Source organism: Peromyscus californicus, unplaced genomic scaffold (assembly GCF_007827085.1).
Source record: "Peromyscus californicus insignis strain IS unplaced genomic scaffold, ASM782708v3 Scaffold_5__1_contigs__length_169319896, whole genome shotgun sequence".
Taxonomy (NCBI): domain Eukaryota; kingdom Metazoa; phylum Chordata; class Mammalia; order Rodentia; family Cricetidae; genus Peromyscus; species Peromyscus californicus.
Window position 1 is genome coordinate 99,837,735 of NW_026294573.1, and position 20,420 is coordinate 99,858,154.

The window sequence follows — 20,420 nt, forward strand, 5'->3', positions numbered from 1 at the left end:
CTATGACTCTATTTCCACAACACTCCAGGGCAGCCCAGGGCAGTCTGCAATGACTGAGGTCAGGATACTGGTGACATCTTGAGAGACGGAGTAAGAAAGGACATGGGAGGTTCCCAGGCCCGGAAATGGATTGTCTCTTCACCTGAGTGACTATCACAGGAGGGGTTAACATAGGAAATACACTGAGCTACTAAATATTAAAAGCTGTGTGCTTAGATTCGTGCCTGTGAAATTGCAATCCTTTTTGTAGTTTTACGTGAAGTATGTTCTGTTTTTACTCTTTAGAGCAGTATACCTGCCCATGACCTAAGGACAGATGAGCAGCCCTGTTCCAGCATCTTACCAGGGCTTGTCCCTGATGGGTAGGATACTGGTGAAGACGGAACTTACTGCTTTATCCTCTTCTGGCTTTTCCAATTATTCTATACTGAATATGTCCTGCTTATATAATGAGATTAAATATACTAAATGTTATTTTTAAACATTTAAAAAGTGCGAACCCCTGAGATGAAACACTCACTGGGCAAGCACGGGGCAGGTGGCCGTCCTCCCAGGGCAAAGCCTCATCACCAGCTTTTGTCCTCTTCCACCGCAAGGACACCAACCAGCTCAAGAGCACCGTCCAGGTCTGTGGGATTTCGGGGCAGCTAAATAAAGCTCTTGGCTCTGTGGGGGCTGAGGTAAGTGGAGCTGCTGGGGGAGCCCTCAGGGCTTTCCTGTCCTTGCCGAGGGGGCATGCCAAGCCCCTCCTCACAGCCACGGGATCATACCTGACTCGGGTTCCAGCCATGCTAACCTGGGTCTGTTCAGGATCCCCAGCCTCAGCCAGCCTGGACCTCTGGTTCAAAGACGTGGCGCTCTTTGAATCCTCCCCCACAGCCCGTGGGCAAGAAGGAATAGCTGGTGTGTGGATTTGAAGCCACAGAGAGGTGAAGGGACCCTGTGGTTGGGAGTTTAAAACTGAAAAATGAAAATGAAACCTTGAAAGCCTGAAGGAAGGGAGAAAATGGAGGAGGGAGGGTGGCTCAGGTCCTTGGTTTTTTCTCTGGGAAACGGGGCTATTATGAGATTAGCAAACCGGGAGCGGCTGAAGCAGCGTTTTGTTGTACAGAGATGTTGGGAGAGGTAGACAATGATCCCTAGCCCCCTGCTCAGCTATCAGTAGACCCTCTCTTAGCCACCAGAGTCTGACCTTGACAGGATGGGGGTAAGCTTGTCTGTGTGCCCGAAGCCCAATTTCTGCATTGGCAAAGCCAACACGGTCCTGTGAGAAGCAACTTGTGATTCACAACTGTGTTTTATATTTCCAGCCTAGATCCTAAAAACACTTCCCTCTTCCCTCCCACCTCCCTCTCCAGCCCCCCAAACACAAGACTCCCACAGAGAAGTCAAGTCATGTGACAGCTTTTCGCACTGAGCCAAGGCAGGAGCCAGTGGCCAGTTCTGCCCTGTGACACACACACTCAGCCTCCAGCAGTCACATGGATTCCAGCTGCCACCACTTGCCCTCTGTGCCTGACCTGGTACTCTTTCCCTGGCAGGCCTCCTGAGCTGACTTGTCCCTCCAAACTATGGCTTGGCAGACAATTAGACTGACAGACTGAGTGCCAACAGGCTTCGACAGCTCCGTCTCAGCTGACCTCGAGGTGGGAACCCTTCCAGGAGTGTCCTGGACACCATGGAGTGTGCCCCACAGGGAATTAGGTGCCTTACTGGCCTGAAGTAGAATCAAACAGAGCTGTTGGCAGTGGGTTCACCACAGCCAACCACAGCCAGCACCCCCAGGAGCAGAGAGCTTGAGTCCTGGGTGTTGAGTGAGGCTATGGAGGCAGCCAAGGGCATCATCCAGCATAGCTCATGGGGAGGCTGGAAGTCAGGCATTGCTGGGCTTTGGAGAGCAGGACAAAGGCAAATACAGAAAGTGCCATCGATGTGAACGCTCCTCAAATAAAATTCAACCCCAAACAAAACAAAACAAAGCACCCAACTCCGACACAATAGTAATCAACTGGGAACCATTTTCCATAAGGGGACGTTTGGCAATGTATGGAGACACCTTGTATTGTCAAAACTGTGGATGTACCGCTGTCACTAGTGGAGAGAGGCCAAGGATGCAATCATGGAGTGTCCTAGGTTTGTCTGGCCCCAGTATGGACAGTGCTGTGGTAGTCAAGTTCTGGTCTGAACGTATTCCTGAAGAATATTTGAACAGGGGCCTACAAATCACCTCAGAGGAATAACTCATGGCTGTCTTTACAGACTTGGAACTCTTCAGAGCCTGACTAGTGCCCTCAAATTCAAGGCCAAAGCTTCAGCACATGCACGATTTAGCTTCCATGATCTCGGCCTGACTTCTCCTCAGCCTTACCTCTTGTTAGGTTTTGTCCACACCAAACTATTCACATGTTCGATGTGCTCTATGACTCTTGCTTGTAAGAAAGGGGTTCTGCTTCTGGCCTCGAATTCTCTCCTCTCCCTTCTGTCTGGCAAATACCCTGGCTGTTGGGTCAGCTGTGACATTTCCTCTCCCCTTGTCTCCGTCCCACATCTTCCACAAAGCTACTCCGCCATAACATCAAACAGGGTGCTGGGATGGTTGTGTGTCAGTCTCTGCCACCAAACTGGGCTCCCCAAGAATATTGGTCTCTCTCCCCAGTGCCAAAAGAGACCGTAAACAAAGGGAGCTGCCCACTGGTCACTGATGTTTCCCTCACCATGTAGTGAAGGGGCACACCTGGCCCTCGATGACAGAAGATAACTTGAGGAACTGAAGAAAATGTAAAGGAAGAATGGCGTCAACTGGTCACCCAAAGAAGGCAAGACAGCGAGGGGGACCGCCCAGTAGATTAAGCACTTGCTCTGATATGTGAGGACCAGGGGCCAGATCCCCAGAATCCTTTTTTTTTTGTTGTTGTTGTTGGTTTTCTTTTGTTTTTGTTTTTTTTTTTAAGTAGGCCAGAGCAGAGACAAGAGATCCTCATGGAAATCTGGCTAACTAAACTAGCCAGAATCAGCAAACCCCAGGATCAGCAAGAAGCCCTGTCTCAGTCATTAACAGTGGCTGAGAACCTTGGCATCATTTGGGATCAAAATCACAAAGAACAGAACAGGTAGTATGACTAAAACAGGCACTTCGAATAGTTTCCTTGACACATATCCATTAAAGTTTTTACTTTATAATTTTATGACTTCAATTCTGATTGTTTAGGAGGCATAATTATTTTTTCTTGTGAAGAAATATGCTGTTTTGTCAATGTGTATCATCTCTTAAGACACTAATGGAAAAGAAAGAGTTAAATCTCCAACGAAATAACTAATAGTGAAAGAGACACTCAGCATGAGCATCAACTTCCAGCCCACATGTACACATACACACGTTCACTCATGAGACACACACACACACACACACACACACACACACACACACACACAGAAGGAAATGGGGACAGGAAAGAGCATTGAAGGACCAAAGAAGACTCAGAGAGTCATTTTGTGTGGGAAATCAAAAGGGAGGTAGACAGTCAATTCCAGAAGAGGCTCTGTAGGCTCCTGATACACCTTAGGCTAGACATGTGGCATCTAAGAGTGGGGTTTCTGCACATGCTTGGCAGTGCTTGGCATGAAGATCCAAAGATTTGGTAATTTACACAAGTACATGAAGACTCACTTTTTCTCAAATCACCCACATAGAGAAGGCAAAGTGGTAAGATGTCTTTCTATTTTACGTATGAAGATGCCTGGGCTCAAGGAGGTGAAGGAATTGTCTCCCAGTTCCCAAGTACTGTCCCTTCTTCCCTTGCCCTTTGGGGTACACCATTCTGTGCCAGCCAGGGCAATACCAAGCTGCTTGTTTTTACATTGTTGGTTTTATTTCAATGAGCATCCCCAGGAGACAGTAAATGAAGAACAATTCTCCAATGCATCCCCTGTATCCTCGTTTTGAAGGAGCTTTGTTGGGATGTGGTTAACCCATAATGAAACACACATTGAAAGTGTATACCTGAGTTAGAGTTGGCTTATGTGTGATCCCTATAACATCCCCAAATTAAAATGATGTCTTCTCCTCTTCTATTGTCCATTGTCTCTGCCTCTTCCATGATCTTCACAGGCAGCCACTGACCTGCTTTCCACTGCTGTAGGCTAATTTTCAATTTCTTGTCATTTACATAAATGCAAGCATACACTGGCCACCATTTTATCTGTCTTCTCTCACCCAATATAATTACTCTGAGGTTCAGGTATCTTATTGCATGTCTCAAGAGCCCACTCCTTTTTATTGACTACTAGCATTCCAGTGAACCTTTACATGACAATTTGTTTATTCATTCACTTGCTGGTGGATAATGCCAGCTTGGGATAATTACAAATAAATCTTTCATGGCCATTTGCAAAACAGTCTCTCTGTGTGGACATATGTCTTTATTTTTGTAGAGGAAATGCCTGTGTCATGTGATCAGTGTATACTTAACTTTTTAAGAGACTGTCACATTGTTTTCCAAAATAATAGTGCCATTGTACAGTTCCACCAGCAGATTACTGGAGTTCTGACCACCCCCCCCCACACACACACACACATCCTCACCAACCAGAGGTATGATCAACCTTTTTTCAGGTTAGCTGTTTTAGTGGGTAGTGGCGCCATGCTCTGACTTAATTTCTACTGAGGATGTTGAACATCTTTTCAACCTGCCATCCAAGCATCCTTTCTGATGAAATGTCTACTTAAAAACAGACATCAAGAGTGGTAAAAAATCAGTGATCTGGGCAGGGAAAAACAGAGACGTGAGACAGTAAGCATGCCAAGCACCACTCTGCCCAAAAGGTGCCAAAGAGACATGGTTGGTCTCGTGATAGTGTTTGCTCAGCACCTAGAAAGTTCTTCAAACATTTGCCAAGAGTGAACACGCTGCTTGCAAGCCCAGGAAGAAGCAGCAGTAGATATTTCTCTGACAGCTTCCCTCTTTAGAGCCGGGTTCACTTCCCAGAACCACCTCCTGCTCACTTCCGGACTGAGCCTCCAGTTCCACAGGAGTCACTCAGGTCACCACACCCCACACCTGCATTTCTTGCATTTTACCGGAGCCCAGAAGACAATGGGCAGCTTAACACAGGGAGCAAGACAAGGGGAATAAGACGGATGCATGAGATGGAAGTCTTGTCAAAGGCTAGTGTCTTAGATTCTTATCCTGCCGCTGTGACAAAGCACTATGGCAAACCCAACTTAAGGAAGCACGAGTTTGTTCCAGCTCCCAGTGCAGGGCGCACGCAGTCTCCTCATGGCAGAGATGCCAAGGCAGCAGGAGCTTAAGACAGCTGGTCAAGTGACCTTTCCCCTGCAGCCGGAAGAGGGCATAGATACATCCATGCTAACACTCAGCTTCTCTTTTTTATTCAGTTCAGGGTCCAGCTCATGAAATATAGTGCTGCCCATATTCAGGGCAGGTCTTCCTTCCTCAGTTAACCCAATTAAGAAAATTCTTCACAAGCAGGCTCAGAGACCCATCTCCCTGGCAATTTTAGATTCTGTCAAGTTAACAATAACACCAACATGGCTGACAATGGCCGTGGGCAGACACCCGAGTCAAGGATGTGCAGTATGAGGTTTGAGGGGAAGACATCCCAGACAACACTAGTATGTAGAGTAAAAGGCAGGAAGCTGATCCTGTGCAGAGAGGAACAGGTTTTTGTGGTGGACATCAGGGGCTCAGTCCTACTGAAGACCTCTGGGAGACAACAGGAAATGCAACTTAGGGTTTTCCCACTGTCCCCCAAGGAAAGGAAGAAGGACCCAGTTGCTAGCAGAAAGGAACCTTTGACTTATCTTGGAGGGGCCAGTGCCACATCTGCCACATGATAAGGGTGGAGACGTCAGTCAGCAAACTTTTCCTTGAAGGGCCAGAGGGTAGCCACTTCAGGCCGGCAGCCCAGTTGGTTTCTATTGTAACTGGCCAACCCTGAGGTTGTCACTCAGTTACATGCATCGACAAATGGGCATGGCTGGGCCCCACCACAGTTTCACTTTCAAAACCAGGCAGCCTGGCTGCAGGTCATAGTCTTCAGATCTGTGGGCTACAGGTACAATACATCCCATTTAGTAGATGGAGAAACTGAGACCAAGTAGAGAAAGGGACCTGGTTGTATAAGCAGCCTGAGGCACAGCTGACTTTCTGACCAATATTTCCACTCTCCTCAGTGATGTCGATCTTGCAAGTTCTGTGTGTGCGTTGAGGGAACTGGCAGCCAGAACCCTTCAGGGAGCTACCCACGTAACCTCGAATTCTTCAACGCATCAGTTTGTTTCTTCTTGGTGGCTAGAGAGGCCCCAGGGACTGAAGCCTTCCAGTCTCCAGGAATGCCACAGAGTAACTTCCTGTCCCACGTCACTGAGCGAGGCTGCTTTGGAAGCCTCCCCCGGGCCAGGCCCTCTGCCACCAGCCTCGGCCGCCTTGGCAGAGCATCTCCCAGGCCCGGCCACAAAGCACAGAGTGAAAAAGCAGTGAGAGCTTTGGATCCTGTAAAAACTCTAAAAATATCCAGGAATGTGTGCACATATGTGGCCCTTCTGTGATCAAAACATCTGGAGAGAAGATCAAATCCTGTTTTAATCAGCCTAAACTTATGCAAAAATTTTGGAAAGGAGCGGAAGTTCAAAGTTATTGACTTTACTTGAGGGGAGAGAAAGGACATCACAAAAATTTGTTGTTGTTGTTGTTGTTGTCGTTGTTGTTGTTTTTAAGACAAAACGAAGAGAATCCTTCCCTGGAGTGAGTTCTGCTTCCTTGGGATCCGGGGGATTATTTCTCCTAAGGGAGAACAAGGGTAGAAAGTTCACTGGCCGCAAGCTTGAACTCCTGATTTGATGTTTTTATTTTTGAAGAAAAGGACAGTTAAAATGTTAAGTCCTTTAGTAAAAACATTAGGAATAGACACCAAGTGACCAGGTGACACTGGCAAACATGAGATTTGAAGAAAGGTTGTTGTAACCAGGCATTTACTAGATAGAGAAGCTGAGACTCGGGAAGAGCTTGCCTGGTGGTACAGGGAGCGGGGGGAGGTCAGACTGACACAGGTCTGAACTCCCAGCCTACTGATGCCCTGTAAGAGGAAATGGAGTGGAATTTCCATCCGGATTCTGCTTGGCTCAGACAGAGGACCACCTCTGCTGAAGATTAGCCTAGGGAAGCCAGGCTCAGAACTTCTGAATCCTGGCAGCTGCTTGCTATGAAGAACGAACAAAGGCAGGTGGACATGTACTGTCCCCAGAACGAATTATGGCCCAGACTGGAGTAGAGTGTCTTGGCTATTTGAGCGAATCAATGGACGAACCTGGGGTCCTATTGGGACCCAGGCTTTCCTCCTTGGCTAGCAGCAGGTAACAAACTTTTTCCTGAAGCAAGGTCCTATGGGGCAAGGAAACAGGCCACTACCTAAAGCTTAGGCTGCAGAGCTAAACCACCCATTCTCTCTATTTGTGATCTGGGCCACTCCTGGTTCCCACTGGCCCCTGAAGAGTGAGCAGAAGCTTTTCAGCTCACTGTTGTAGCAGACAGGAAGGCCAGGCAAGGATCCCAAAAGAGAAGACACAGAAGGGCGAGGGTCTTAGCTTAGCTTGTCACTTGGACACCAGAATTTCCCAGCCTTCCCTTTACGGTCGTCTGTAATCCAGGCATGATCTTGACTTGTCTGAACAACAGGTGTCACCAAGTATGCTCTCTAGATCAGTGGTTCTCAACCTTCCTAATGCTGTGGCCCTTTAATACAGCCCCTCACATTATGGTGACCCCCAACCACAAAATTATTCTCCTTGCTACTTCATAACTGTAATTCTCCCACTGTTATGAGTCGCAATATAAATATCTGTTTTCCGATGGTCTTAGGTGACCCCTGTGAAACAGTCGCTCGATCACCAAAGGGGTCATGACCCACACGTTGAGAACCACTGGTTCTAGAGGCTTCTGTTTCTCTCCAGGTATTCCAAAGGCTCATGGCAAGGACCACCAGGGGCATAACTATCAGCCATAAGAGAGAAGGTCATGCATTCTCAGAACAGCTCCAGCAGAATCTTGGCAATTGCGCCCCTCTGGCCCTTTCCACCACTGTCACTTGGTTCCATATGTGTGCCCACTGTGATGAGAGGTCCACATATCCAAGGTCTTTATGAGTACTCTTTTGTGCAGCCACCCACTCTCTATTCCCAGCTAAAAAGTCATGTTCTTTCCTACCAATCACGTGGCTAACAAGGCCAAGACTCCATACAGGACATCCAAGAACAATAAGTCAGGGCTGCAGTCAGGCACCTGAGACTTGCCACCACCCACTCCATCAAGCTGTCGCTCAGCAGCCCCTCCCACTTTAATCAGTTCACAGAGATATTAAACAAACATGCTCTCTTTGCCACAGAGGAAAAATTCAAATGATGTAGAGACCTCCCTCGCCTTTTCTTTCTTCCCGCGCTGATTGATTTCAGTCCTAAGCATGTGAGGATCTTGAAGTGGAAATGGATCTCTTGTTCTTGAGCTGCAGACAGACTGGGGAAGCTTTCTCTACAGCACTGTCACAGCTCCCCAGGTGGACACGCCCAGTGTCCCAATGCCAGCATGCTCTGCATGTGTCCTGTTCTTCCAGAATCAAGAGTCAACCTGAAAAATGACTGTAACTAAAGTTTTCTTGCCTGGCCCACAGTCAGGACAAATCTCTCTCACCTGTCAGTCCCACAGCTGCTCAGACCCGACCAAGTAAACACAGAGACTTATATTGCTTACAAATTGTATGGCCTTGGCAGGCTTCTTGCTAACTGTTCTCACAGCTTAAATTAATCCATTTCCATTAATCTATACCTTGCCACGTGGCTCATGGCTTACCGGCATCTTCACATGCTGTTTGTCATCGTGGCGGCTGGCAGTGTCTCTCTGACTCAGCCTTCCACTTCCCAGCTTTATTCTCCTCCTTGTCCCGCCTACACTTCCTGCCTAGCCAATGGCCAATCAGTGTTTTATTTATTGACCAATCAGAGCAACACATTTGCCATACAGAACATCCCACAGCAAATGACCAGTTCGGGACTCATCTGCAGTTTCTGGAAAGAAGCAAGTTCATCTCAAGGTCATGTGCCAGACACACATGCCAGCTTCCAGAGACAAAGACTTGGGATTGAGTGACAGTAAAGGACTCCTAACAAAGCAGCTCCGCAGACTGAGGGAGTCCAAATGACAGGGATCAGCATCATTTTGTGTCCATTTCTAGGGATGTCCTATCTGGTGCATTGGTTGGTCACGTGTTACAAGTGTTAAAAGGATCTCAGAGTTATAGATGGGAAATGAGGGATCGGGAACAGAGAACTACATGGTCTGTTTCTGGATAAATATGATCTAAGAAGGGAGAGGTAAAGTCACACTAATCCCCAGATATGCTTGATTTAGTTCCATACATCAGAAACTGCTGTGAGGAAGTTCATAGCGATACCATTGCCTAAGATGGCCTGACAGTCAGGGTTGCTCAGCAAAGTCCAAGAACAGTTGTCTTAACTTTGTCTAATTTAGGATGTGTGGTTTTTAGGGATATTTGGGGGGATGCTTAGTTCCTTTTATCCGTGCCTACTGTATAAGTCTGTCTTATGAGATTGTTTATACAAAGTGGTTGATTATATTTCCAGGTTGAAGCTACAACAGGTCTGATAGGTACGTGAACCACAAGGAAAACAAACCGAGCTGCCCATTTGATGGTTCCAGATTTAGACACAAGGGGAGAGGCAAGAAGTAGAAGAAAGGCCCTGTGAAGAATCAGGCAAGGTTTCTCTGCTCAGTGATTATAGCTACACCACTTAAGTCGGCAAAGAGCAAACTTTGGGGGCCTGTTGGCTGCAGACCATCTTATGGGGAGGCAGTCCACCCTCCTTGTGCCTTCTAGTACACTTTACTCACAGACAGCACTCGTCTGACCCGGGTGATGGGTTCTGCCCTACTGCAGCGCTAAGATAATGGTGGTAGAAGGATGGCACCACTCACCTGCCTGCCCAGGTGGCCTGAGTACAGATGCCCAAGGCATTCTGTGGAGAAAGATTCTAGGTTTGGCAAGAGCTGGCCTGGGGTGCTGGCCCCAGTTCAGGAGTGGAGCTCATTGCCACACATTACAATTACTTCCCATTCCTGTGCCACAGTAAGAGCTTTCCACAGGAGAAAGAAAAAAAACTAAAATACTACTTCCACACAACAGGCCCTACCAGATCCCTTTGCTGCTCTGAACTCATTTTCTCTATAACCCTAGTGGTCTAAGAAGAGTCTGAGGCTGCTCTAGCTTATGAGACATCCCCCTACATACATACACACACATACATACATACATACATACATACATACATACATACATACACACTGACAATTTTTTTTTTTTTTGGTTTTTCGAGACAGGGTTTCTCTGTGTAGCTTTGCGCCTTTCCTGGGACTCACTTGGTAGCCCAGGCTGGCCTCGAATTCACAGAGATCCGCCTGGCTCTGCCTCCCGAGTGCTGGGATTAAAGGCGTGCGCCACCACCGCCCGGCCACACTGACAATTTTAGGGGGCTTCACCTCCCCATCAGTTTAGGAAAACACTTGTGCATTTTGACTACTTCCTTCCTTCATTTTGTTGATCTAGGATATCTTCTAGTATAGGCCTCAGTTTCTCCAGGGATACAGAGTTAGGCCTTTCTTTAAGGTATAGTCTGGGTTACCTCACAGAGGTAGGAAGAGCTGGTACTAAAGCTTTCTCTGGAGTTAGAACTTTTCCCTTTGGGCACCTTTGTCTATCTGTGCCATGTGACCAGATACCTGGCAAGAAGCAGCTTAAGGAAGGAAGGGTCTCTGTTGGCTCATAGCTCTCTGGAATACAGTCTATCACAGCAGGGAACATGTGGTACAAGAGCCTGATGCTTCTGGTCATGTTGTTTCTATGGACAAGAAGCAGGAGGAAATGAAGGCTGGCACTTAGCTTGCCTTCCTTCGCCTTTTTATTCCGTCTAGGACCCTCAGACACCCACTGCCTTCTTCAGTTCAACTCTTCTGGAACCATCATCCTCATAGACAGTCCCAAAAATGTGTCAATCAAGACCAGCCATCACTACACCTGCTCGTGAAGCTGGCTGGACTGATGCCAGAAGGCAGGAGAAGCTGATCAAGGACTTGTGGATTTAAGATCTCAGCAAAATACTTTGTCATCAGGGATGGGCAGATGCTCAGTGGTTAAGAGCATGGGCTGCTCATCTGGAGGACCCAGATTAGATTCTCATCACCCACATAGAAGCTCAAAACCTTCTGCAACTCCTGCCCCGGGGGATCTGAAGCCCTCTTCCAGCATATACAGGGTACACAAACATATATGCAGGCCAAACGCCCATATACATAAAGTTAAAAAAATACCTTGCCATCCCTACCACCACTATTCTATATAATTTCATGGAGTGTAAGCATGAAAAATAATTTATATAACATGCTTAAGATTCAGGTCACTGTTACACAGGCAGTTATTACAATACGATCACCAGTAGCAGTTAAAGACCAAATCTTTCCTCATCTTGATTGATTTTAGGGTGAAGTCATGTTCTGGGGTAAACAGAAAGCAGTTTTGCTGAAAAACCTGGCTGGACAACATTGGGCACAGCAAGCCGCCCCTAGTGTTCCGGCAGGAAGAAATTCAGTAGAGGTTCCCCCACATCCCCAGTGTTCAAATGAATCTGCTGCACATAATGGAAGGTCGATGTCAGCACTTGGCTCCCCAGATATTCTACCTTGTGAGGTTTCCGCTGGCTTCTGGCAGGCCAGGATAAGTGTTCCCAATGAACACTGGATATTCAGTGGACTAGATGGAGAGAAGTGCACAGACTCAAGATGTGAGTTTTTTAGCCACAGGGAAACCTTAGGGTCTTTCAGCGGACAGTTGTCAGGATGGCTGGGAGTCAATTGTTTGGTATGTATGCTGGATCCATCCATGAAAATGGACTCTATGTAGCTGCAAAGGGACAATGGGGCTGAATCAGCTCTTGAGAGGAACTGGTTTCTAGTCTGAGGAATGACTATAAATATGGCACTCACAGGCTGTAGTATCTAAGGTTTAGCATTGACTACTATCATTGAAGGAAAAAGATTCTGTGTTTGGAGTGTGAACTGCTGAGTCATGCTGATATGGATGCTGAAGACCCCTTTTTACCCAGATTACTTGGATAGGTAAGAAGGCCAGACCATGACTGGGTAAACAAATGTAGGACCAAGGGAATTAAATGACCTCTGCTTCCCCCAAGGAATAGAAGAACTCAGAATCAGAAGGCCCAAACACATGGATGGTACCATGATTGAGGCCACTGAGCCATCTAGGTGTTGATGAGGAAAGATCCAATGTCATTGTGAGTCCAAACATGCATGTGATAGTTCAAGAGCAATCCGAGGGAGGGGACATAAGGGCTCCACTCTCAAGGTCTACTGTTTTGAAGTCATCATCCTGAAAAGCAACATGAAAATGGGATTTGGCCAAGGGAACCAGGAAAACCTTAAATTCTGTATTGTCCAACCACTCTCTTCTTTATGAGGAGTCCAACAAGACAGACATGAGTATCAAAAATGGACATCATTAGCTGAGGCTTTTGTACAAAATCTATACTAGAATTTGAACAAACTAAGCTAAACTGTGTAAAGGATTGCTTTTCTTAATCAGAAGTCAAATGTGGGCTAGTCTAATTTCTACTGCTTACAATAAAATACCTGATGATAAGTATTTTATTTAAAAAAAAAGAAAGAAAGAAAACAAACCTTAGCTCACAGTTCTTAATGTCCAAAGAGCATGCCACCAAACCTCTCAACATTGTTACATTGGAGACCAAGCCTCAACATGAGTTTGAGTAGGGATAAACCATATTCCAGCCATTAAAATATGAGTAATTACTGTCCCACTGTACCCTAGGAACTTCCTCCCATGCCCAAGGCAAATACATCTGGGGCTGCTAGCAGTTGTGTATAACTTCCAGATTGTTCCTCCTTTGACCTCATCCAGAGTCAGGCACTCATTTGCTGTCCAGAGGCTAAGAATGCCTCAGGGAAAACTGCAGACCACAGGGAGAAATTAAAGAAGGGTTTAGCACGGCCTGCTGAAGAATTTCCTTTAAAAAAATGCTGTTACCATTATTATTTTATGTGTGTACATATGGGTGCTCTCTCTCTCTCTCTCTCTCTCTCTCTCTCTCTCTCTCTCTCTCTCTCCATCTGTGTGTGTGTGTGTGTGTGTGTGTGTGTGTGTGTGTGCATACACATGTGTGTGAGTGTGGAAACTACAGGTTAACAGCTTCCTCTAGCACCTATTTTTTTGAGATGACTCTCACTAAACCTGAAGCTCACCTATTTGGTTAGACTGGTTGGTCAGTGCGCTCCAGGCGTCTGTCCAGGCCTGCCTCCCCAGCACTGGGATTACAAGCAGGAGCCACCACAGCTTCTTATGTGGGTTCTGGGGGTCTGAACTCTGGTCCCCATGCTGACTCAGCAAGCACTTGAGCAGCTGAACAATCTTCTTATACCCATCAACCTGATTTAAAAAAAAAAAAAACTTTGAGAGAGGAACGCGCTCCTTTCCAGAAGTGCTGCTTCCAAAGATGATGAACTCTGTCTGTGAAGGCCCATTTTTCCCAGAAATGCTGTGGAAGAGCGATTTATATCTAATTGTCTCCCATGAGCTCAGATTTTGAGTGTTGTGCGATCCCCAGGTAGTTTGGAAGCTATGGAGCCTTCTCAAGGCCTCGCTGGTGGAAGCAGGTCACTAAGTGTAGGCCCCTGTTTTAGCCCTACTCCCCGCTTTCCAACCTTCTGTAATGTGAACAGACTCTGCCACCATCATGCCCTCCCCTCCTCCATGATGGACTGAACTCCTCTGAACCCACCAACCGAAGGTCAGTCTTTCACCCCATAAGTTGCTTCTGTGAGATGTTGTGGTTCCAGTCACATAAAAGTAACTAAGGAGAACCTGGAAGAGATAGACAGTGGGCCCTTCCCGTCTTGAAAAGTCATCACTCTGAGTTACTTCACCCATCCACCTACTGGTATTTTGACTACTAAAGTTCCTCCTTCTCTGTGATGACAAATCATTAATAATGGCGCCACAAATCCTGGCATGTTGTAGGAGAGACCAAGAGTGAATAGACTACACCATACACTGAACGGGAGTGCTGATGGGTTCAGTCTAAGGAAAACCACTAACTGGCTAGTGTCAGGAAAATGCAGGCCAACGTGACGTGGAGGTTTTTACATCATCAGGTCTAGAAAAGTGTGAGATCATATGGATTTTAAGAACAAATACATGCATACAACCATCCTTCTCAATGTCCTTTCAGTCTATGTTTTTCCCTTCAGAAATTGTGTGCCAGCACATGGTATATGGTCCAGCTTCCCAACAGCTTTAGGAGATGCCAAATATTTAATGACACCCCACCTCGAAACAATAAATACATTTGAGTCAGTCTTAGACTCCTGGGGAAAGGGATGCTAAAAATTTGATGAAAGGGATTAATAAATTATAACCAAGCTATTAAGATGTGAATCACTAAAGACTCCTGACACTCTTTTCCTTTCTCTAATTAGAATTAGGAAACAAATAAACAGACTCACCTCCCTGTGCTCAGAGCTCTGCCCCACCTTTCCGAGGCCACTGTGTTGGTCCAGCACACAGAATTCCATTTAAACAGTAAAATGGTTTTCCAGCAATTGGCAGTGAGGTTCTGACAGTCGGTTTAGAGACAGTGTTCTGATTCTCTAAGCCAGATGTTAGGACCTTATTGATGAGATGCCAATCACACAGCTGGGGAATGGGAAGGTCCAATTTGTGGGCCGTGGGGTATCTTCCCAATCAAAGTCCTCCTGCTGATGGATTTCAGGCCCTGCTTCAAGCTGCATAATAAGACCCAAGCTTCCCAGAAGGAAACTAGATTGTCTACCACCTTTGCTTTCTGGGTGGACAGAAGCTGAGTCCAAAGGAAAGGGAGCATGCTGCCCAAAACCATGCAAATTTTGATAATAAAACCCACACCTCGGGGCTAGAGATGGCTCAGTCATCAAGTGTTTGCCCTAAAAACATGAGAACCTAAGTTTGGGTGCCTATGACCTAGGTAAAAAGCCAGGTGTGGTTGCATGCACATATACATAACCTCAGCACTAGCCAGAGTGGAAAAAAACAGATTCTTGAAGCTCATTTGCCAGTAACCTAGCCAAATCAATGAGTTTTGAGTTAAGTGAGAGACTCTGTCTCAAAACAAAAAAGGTGGGGAGCAATCACGGAAAAACACCTCTGATATGCACACAGACACAGATACACACACACACACACACACACACACACACACACACACACACACACACACACACACACACACAGAGTGTATACACTACACACAAATAAAACCTATACAAGAATCCAGGTTCCCTGACCCCTGGATCGCCGTTTTCCACATCTGTTTCTGTACCTGTTGTGGGAACCCAATCCAATGGTTCTGTGCCTCCTGATCCAATTACTGGAGCAATTCTTTGTGTTGCAAGCATCAGAGGACATCTCCTGGGGCAGGAAGGGAACCTTGACATTTCGAATAGGCAAAACCTGAATGGCTCCTCCCTCTGAAAACCTGTCATGGAGGTATGTCACACTCATTCAGTCTGGGCCCAGAAACTGACTCTTACTTGTGTTCATATCCCAGGACAAAGATAGCACAGAGGAATCCAGGGTGGGAATGGAGGGTAAAATGAGGACATTATGAAAAATTCACCTAGTCTAAAAACTTTTATTTTGCTTTTTAGTGCAGAGTAACTGAAAACCAAGAATGGACATATGGCTGAAAGCCAACAATGCAAAAATGCGTTTTCTTCCAAATAGTTCATGGGTTCTGCTTCAAGGTAGTCTTTAGCAAACATTCATTCAGGTTTATTACCTCCTAGTTGATAAGGAAAAAGAAATAAGACATAGCCCCTATCCTCTGGAGCTCCCTGACTAGGAAGAGAGACAGATGTCCCAATGGTTGCAACCTGAGATGATGGTGCTCTGTGACAGGTGTATGCAAGGGTAGAGATGACAGCTGAGCTAGTGTTGAAGGATAAGTCAATTGGGGAGATGGCAAGGAAGGCAGGTTCAGAGGAAATGCTAAATCATAACATGAGATGGCCTGAGAAAGCTTGGCCAGCAGAAATACCACAGGCACATTTTAATGCACCAAACGCACGAAATGCAGATTGGTTTGTTTCTCCATTTGTTTCTTTTTCCAGAAGAGGTCATCACTGAACAGTGAAGAAGCATCATTTTGGAACAGGATTAAAGGAATGAAAACCCAGCGCTGCCATTTACAGTTGCTGAACTTGGACTTCATGGGCCAGGCCGCTTCTGAGCCTCCAAGCCACCACACCACGACTAGATCATGTCATCACCAGAGAGTGCAGCAGAGGAAATGTGCCCAGGAGGACTAGTGAGTACCAATGTGAGCATCCGCTTCCCAGCTTCTTGGTCCTGTTTGTTGAGACCCAGGGATGTGAGCTCAATAGACTCAGCGTCCCAGATTCAAGTCCAAAGCCACACTAAGCTGCCTCTTGATGGGGGCTTTCTTTTGTTGCAGTGTTCAACAATCCCCACCTCTTCCCAGAACTGCCTCCATGGTGGTTCTTGTCAGAACACCCAGGACACTCTAAAGCATGGGGGAACACTTCCCCACCCTCTCTTCCACTCAGACACCCCAGATACCTGCCCACTATCTTTCTTCATGGACCTGGAAGTGTGGTCTCTAGGGGTATGGGTGTGTCTTGTCAGTCTGTTCCATTTTCTCAAGCATTTACACTCTCTAGTCCGTGTCTCTGGCTTCTTCCTGTGCTTCCATGCCTGCACCTGAGATGAACAGTTTATGTGTCAGCCTTAAGGGCCAACACTACCACCTTTTCTGAGTTGACCTCTCCTTGCTCACATACAGTTCCTCTCCCCTCTGGGTTTTCTGTGCCTTTGGGAGCTTCCCTACCATTTGCCAGAGCCGAGTTTCACTTACATCCCACAAAATACTGGTTTCACAGAGCTTTCCAGTTCATCCTAGGGTGCTGAACATCAGTTGGGTCAACCTCCCAGGCTAAGAGATTCCAGGCCTGACTCTGCCACCTACTGGTTGCCAGTCACAAAAGCCAGTGACTGTGGAGTACTCACTCACCCAGTCATGCCAAGGCCTGGAACCAAGGTACCTATGGTGATATTTTATTTGTACATTTTTGGCTCTGTGTTTCTTGTTTAACAAGACAGTTACATCTACAGGTATCCATAGGTAACCTCACCTTAATGAACATCTGGAAGCTCTGTCCCCTACCCCTCATTGCTAGATCATACAGAAATGAACTGGTTCTAGTGGTACATGGCCAAGTGTTCCTGGTCAGCCCTGCCAACCCCTACAGTCCAGCCATCTCCATTTCAGATTCCAGAAAGTCCTTTCTGTGTCTAGTAAATGAAGCACACCCTTCCCCATTTTTGAGCACATTATGTTTGCCCCTCTTATTATAGCTCCTCGGCTATTTTAATGAGATTTTTGCATGGGAGTGAAATAAAATGCATATATTCATGTTTTTGTCTTGGACCTCATCAAAGTATTGAATCAGATAGGTTATTTTAAGAAGCCTCTCTGACTGAAGGGTGCTCTGACTCCTTTGGTGCTAAGCAGCTCACTCTCTGATTACTGAATTTCAATCCCGACTCCTCCACCTTATGCCAATTACATAACTTCTCCAGGTCGGTTATCTCTTCTGTGAAATGGGAATGATGCCACCTATTACGGCTGGAATATGAAATGCTCCACACAGGCTCATTGTTTAGATCTCAGCTGGTGACCTTATTTGGGAAGGTTCTAGGAGGTCTTTAATTTGGGAGGTGGGCCTCTTTGGAAGAACTAGATCAATGGGGGATCTTGGCCACTTCTATAGTCTCCTTTCTCTGCTTCCTGACCACCAAGAACTGAACTGCTTTGCTCTGCCACACCCTCCTCACCATGACCGACTGATACCTCTGAAACCAGGAATCTTTCTTTCCCATAAATCTTTCTTTCATGTCAGGTATTTGCCACAAAAACACAAAAGTAATATATTCCTGTTCTCACAAGGTGTTGTAAACTTGATAATTTTCTACCATTTGCTCATCATAGGCACTAAATTAAGCACTGTCCACCTGTGTTTAGGTTTAACTGCTCTTTACATATATTGGGGTTTTTTCCTTCTATATTACCTTATAAAATTCTGGGGAAGAGAAAGATTGTCAAAATGTCACATGACTCAGAAATGAACCAAGCAAACTAATACTAGGAAGGATCTTTTAGATGGGAAATTGTGTATTACACAAAGCCCAGCCTCACGGAGCCATTTGGGCAACAAGGTCTAATGAGTTATGATGTGAACTTAACACAGTCCCCACTTCCCTGGCATCCTTCCCCCTGGAATGTCGGTACCAAGCCTCCAACTCAAACATCAGTTTGCAGTTTCTAGGCAAAAATCTCAGGCAGGACTCACATCTCCCAAGTCCCAGCCACCATGCCCAAAATGATAATCACTTGAGAATGTTAATTGAATGCTATAATTATAGACTATGCATAATAGGCATTTTGCACTGATGTTGTACACTGCCAAGAAAATATTTACTTGGCTAACTCAAGCCCATGACCAAGTCTATTTTTTTTTCACAACAGAAATAATGCTCTCATTTGGCATCACCAGACGCACCCGTGGGAAGCATCCTGGATGCTGCAAACATAATCAAGATGTCTTATGCTTGTGCCCCCTTAGAAGTCATATGCCTCCTTCCTTTGCAAGAATATCCTTAAGTCTTGTGTGGGCTTTTTTCTGTTCCTGCCTCACTTTTCAAGAAATTAGTTGTTTGTTGGAGATTCGTTGAGGACAGACAGGAGAGCCTGGAATTTGCAATCAGGTTTCTCATCTCAAAGCCACTTTTACCAAATCTATTCTTTCCTTTGCTCTGGATGTTCATTTCCCTCTGGCTTTTGGTCCATGCCGTTCATTAAAGTGTTTTAAAATCACAGGCTATGTGCTGGTTAGTTTATTTATTGGCAAACACTTGGGTCATCTGTGAAGAGGACCCTTAACTGAGAAAATGTCTCCACCAGATTGGCCTGTATGCAAGTCCATGGGGGCGTTTTCTTGATGAATGATTGATGTAGACAAGCCCAGCCCACTGTAAGCAGTGACACCCTGGGCAGGTGGTCCTGGGTTGTGTAAGAATGCAAACTGAGCAAGCCATGAGGAGCAAGCCAGTGAGCAGTGTTCCTCCATGGTCTCCGCTTCAGTTCCTTCCTCCAAGTTCCTGCCTTGAGTTCCTGCCCTGGCTCCCTTCATGATGAGCTGTAAGCTATAAGATGAAGTCCACCCTTTCCTCTCCAGTTGCTTTTGGTCATGGTGTTGTGTCATAGCTACAGACAGACAGACAGTACTAAAACAGCCTGCTGCTTTTACCTGCTTCACCCCAGGTAGGTGCCCTCACCAGAAGCTGGTCTCGGGCAATGGGAGTAGTAGTTGATAGGATTTTGCCCTCCGTGCCGGCTTCCCAGGTATTCCTCAGAGTCTGTCTGTCTTCTACAAGGATGACCTGTCTGGCTTGGTGACCACCTAGTCCTAAAATGCGTGGTTCTCCTCGCCTTTAGGGAAATTCCTGTCTTACCAGAGAGCTGAGGCAGCCCCTGTTCCTCTCACTGTCTTTCAGGTTTCACAGGATGGGAGGAAGGCTTTGGGCCTTGGAGGTTGGGGTTCTGGACTTGACCCCAAAGAAAACAGCATTCTTTCCTTCATTTTTATCCATTGTTGATGTCTTTGGGTTTCTGAGAGGGGACGGAAGTGTCGATGCCTTCTTCCTGCTGTCTAGAATGAGAAATCCCAAAGGCCTTGGAGAGCCTAGTCCTTTGGTTTGTTTCTTGTCCCTCCATGATGTGGATACTTGTATAAACTACTGCCAAGCCAGCTACGGGCCGAGATGAGGAGGTGTGTGTACAGTGCATTGTCTGCCACCATCCACCACTAACCCTTTTGTGTACTATGATTCTATTCGTCTCTTTGGAAGCAGCCTTGTCCTGTTTTCTCCATCATGACTGTCATCCAATCTGGGCATTTCTATGCTCTCTAGCTCCTCCCTACCTCTCCTCCCTCCAGAAAAGCAAACTGCTTGCGAGCTATGTGATTAGTCCTTTCCAGACTGAACTGTGGAGAGTCTACAGTGGTGCCTCAAGGCTCCAGCGATGCAGCAGAGTGGTTCCCCTCGGCACTCTCAGCTAGTACTGTGGGAAGTGTTTGCTTCTAGCGTTCACTTTCAGTGAACTCCTAGGAGAACTGCTCTCAGGCAGGTGCCCCCCACTGCACCCCTTCTCTGGAGGCCCACTGACATTACAGGAATGAGCCCCCAATGGC

General features: G+C 46.4%; 1 long non-coding RNA gene across 3 annotated transcripts; it reads left to right on the forward strand.

Annotated features, from left to right (window-relative positions):
* The first annotated feature begins 360 nt into the window (after positions 1 to 360).
* LOC128097661 (uncharacterized) lies at positions 361 to 6,757 on the forward strand. Of its 3 annotated transcripts, XR_008213936.1 has the most exons (3): positions 369 to 680; positions 1,542 to 3,110; positions 6,194 to 6,757. It is a non-coding gene; the product is annotated as an uncharacterized LOC128097661 (long non-coding RNA). The 3 variants fall into 3 exon arrangements; XR_008213937.1 differs by lacking the exon at positions 6,194 to 6,757 and having other exon boundaries at positions 361 to 680; positions 1,359 to 4,071; XR_008213935.1 differs by lacking the exon at positions 6,194 to 6,757 and having other exon boundaries at positions 361 to 680; positions 1,542 to 4,071.
* Positions 6,758 to 20,420: the final 13,663 nt, after the last annotated feature.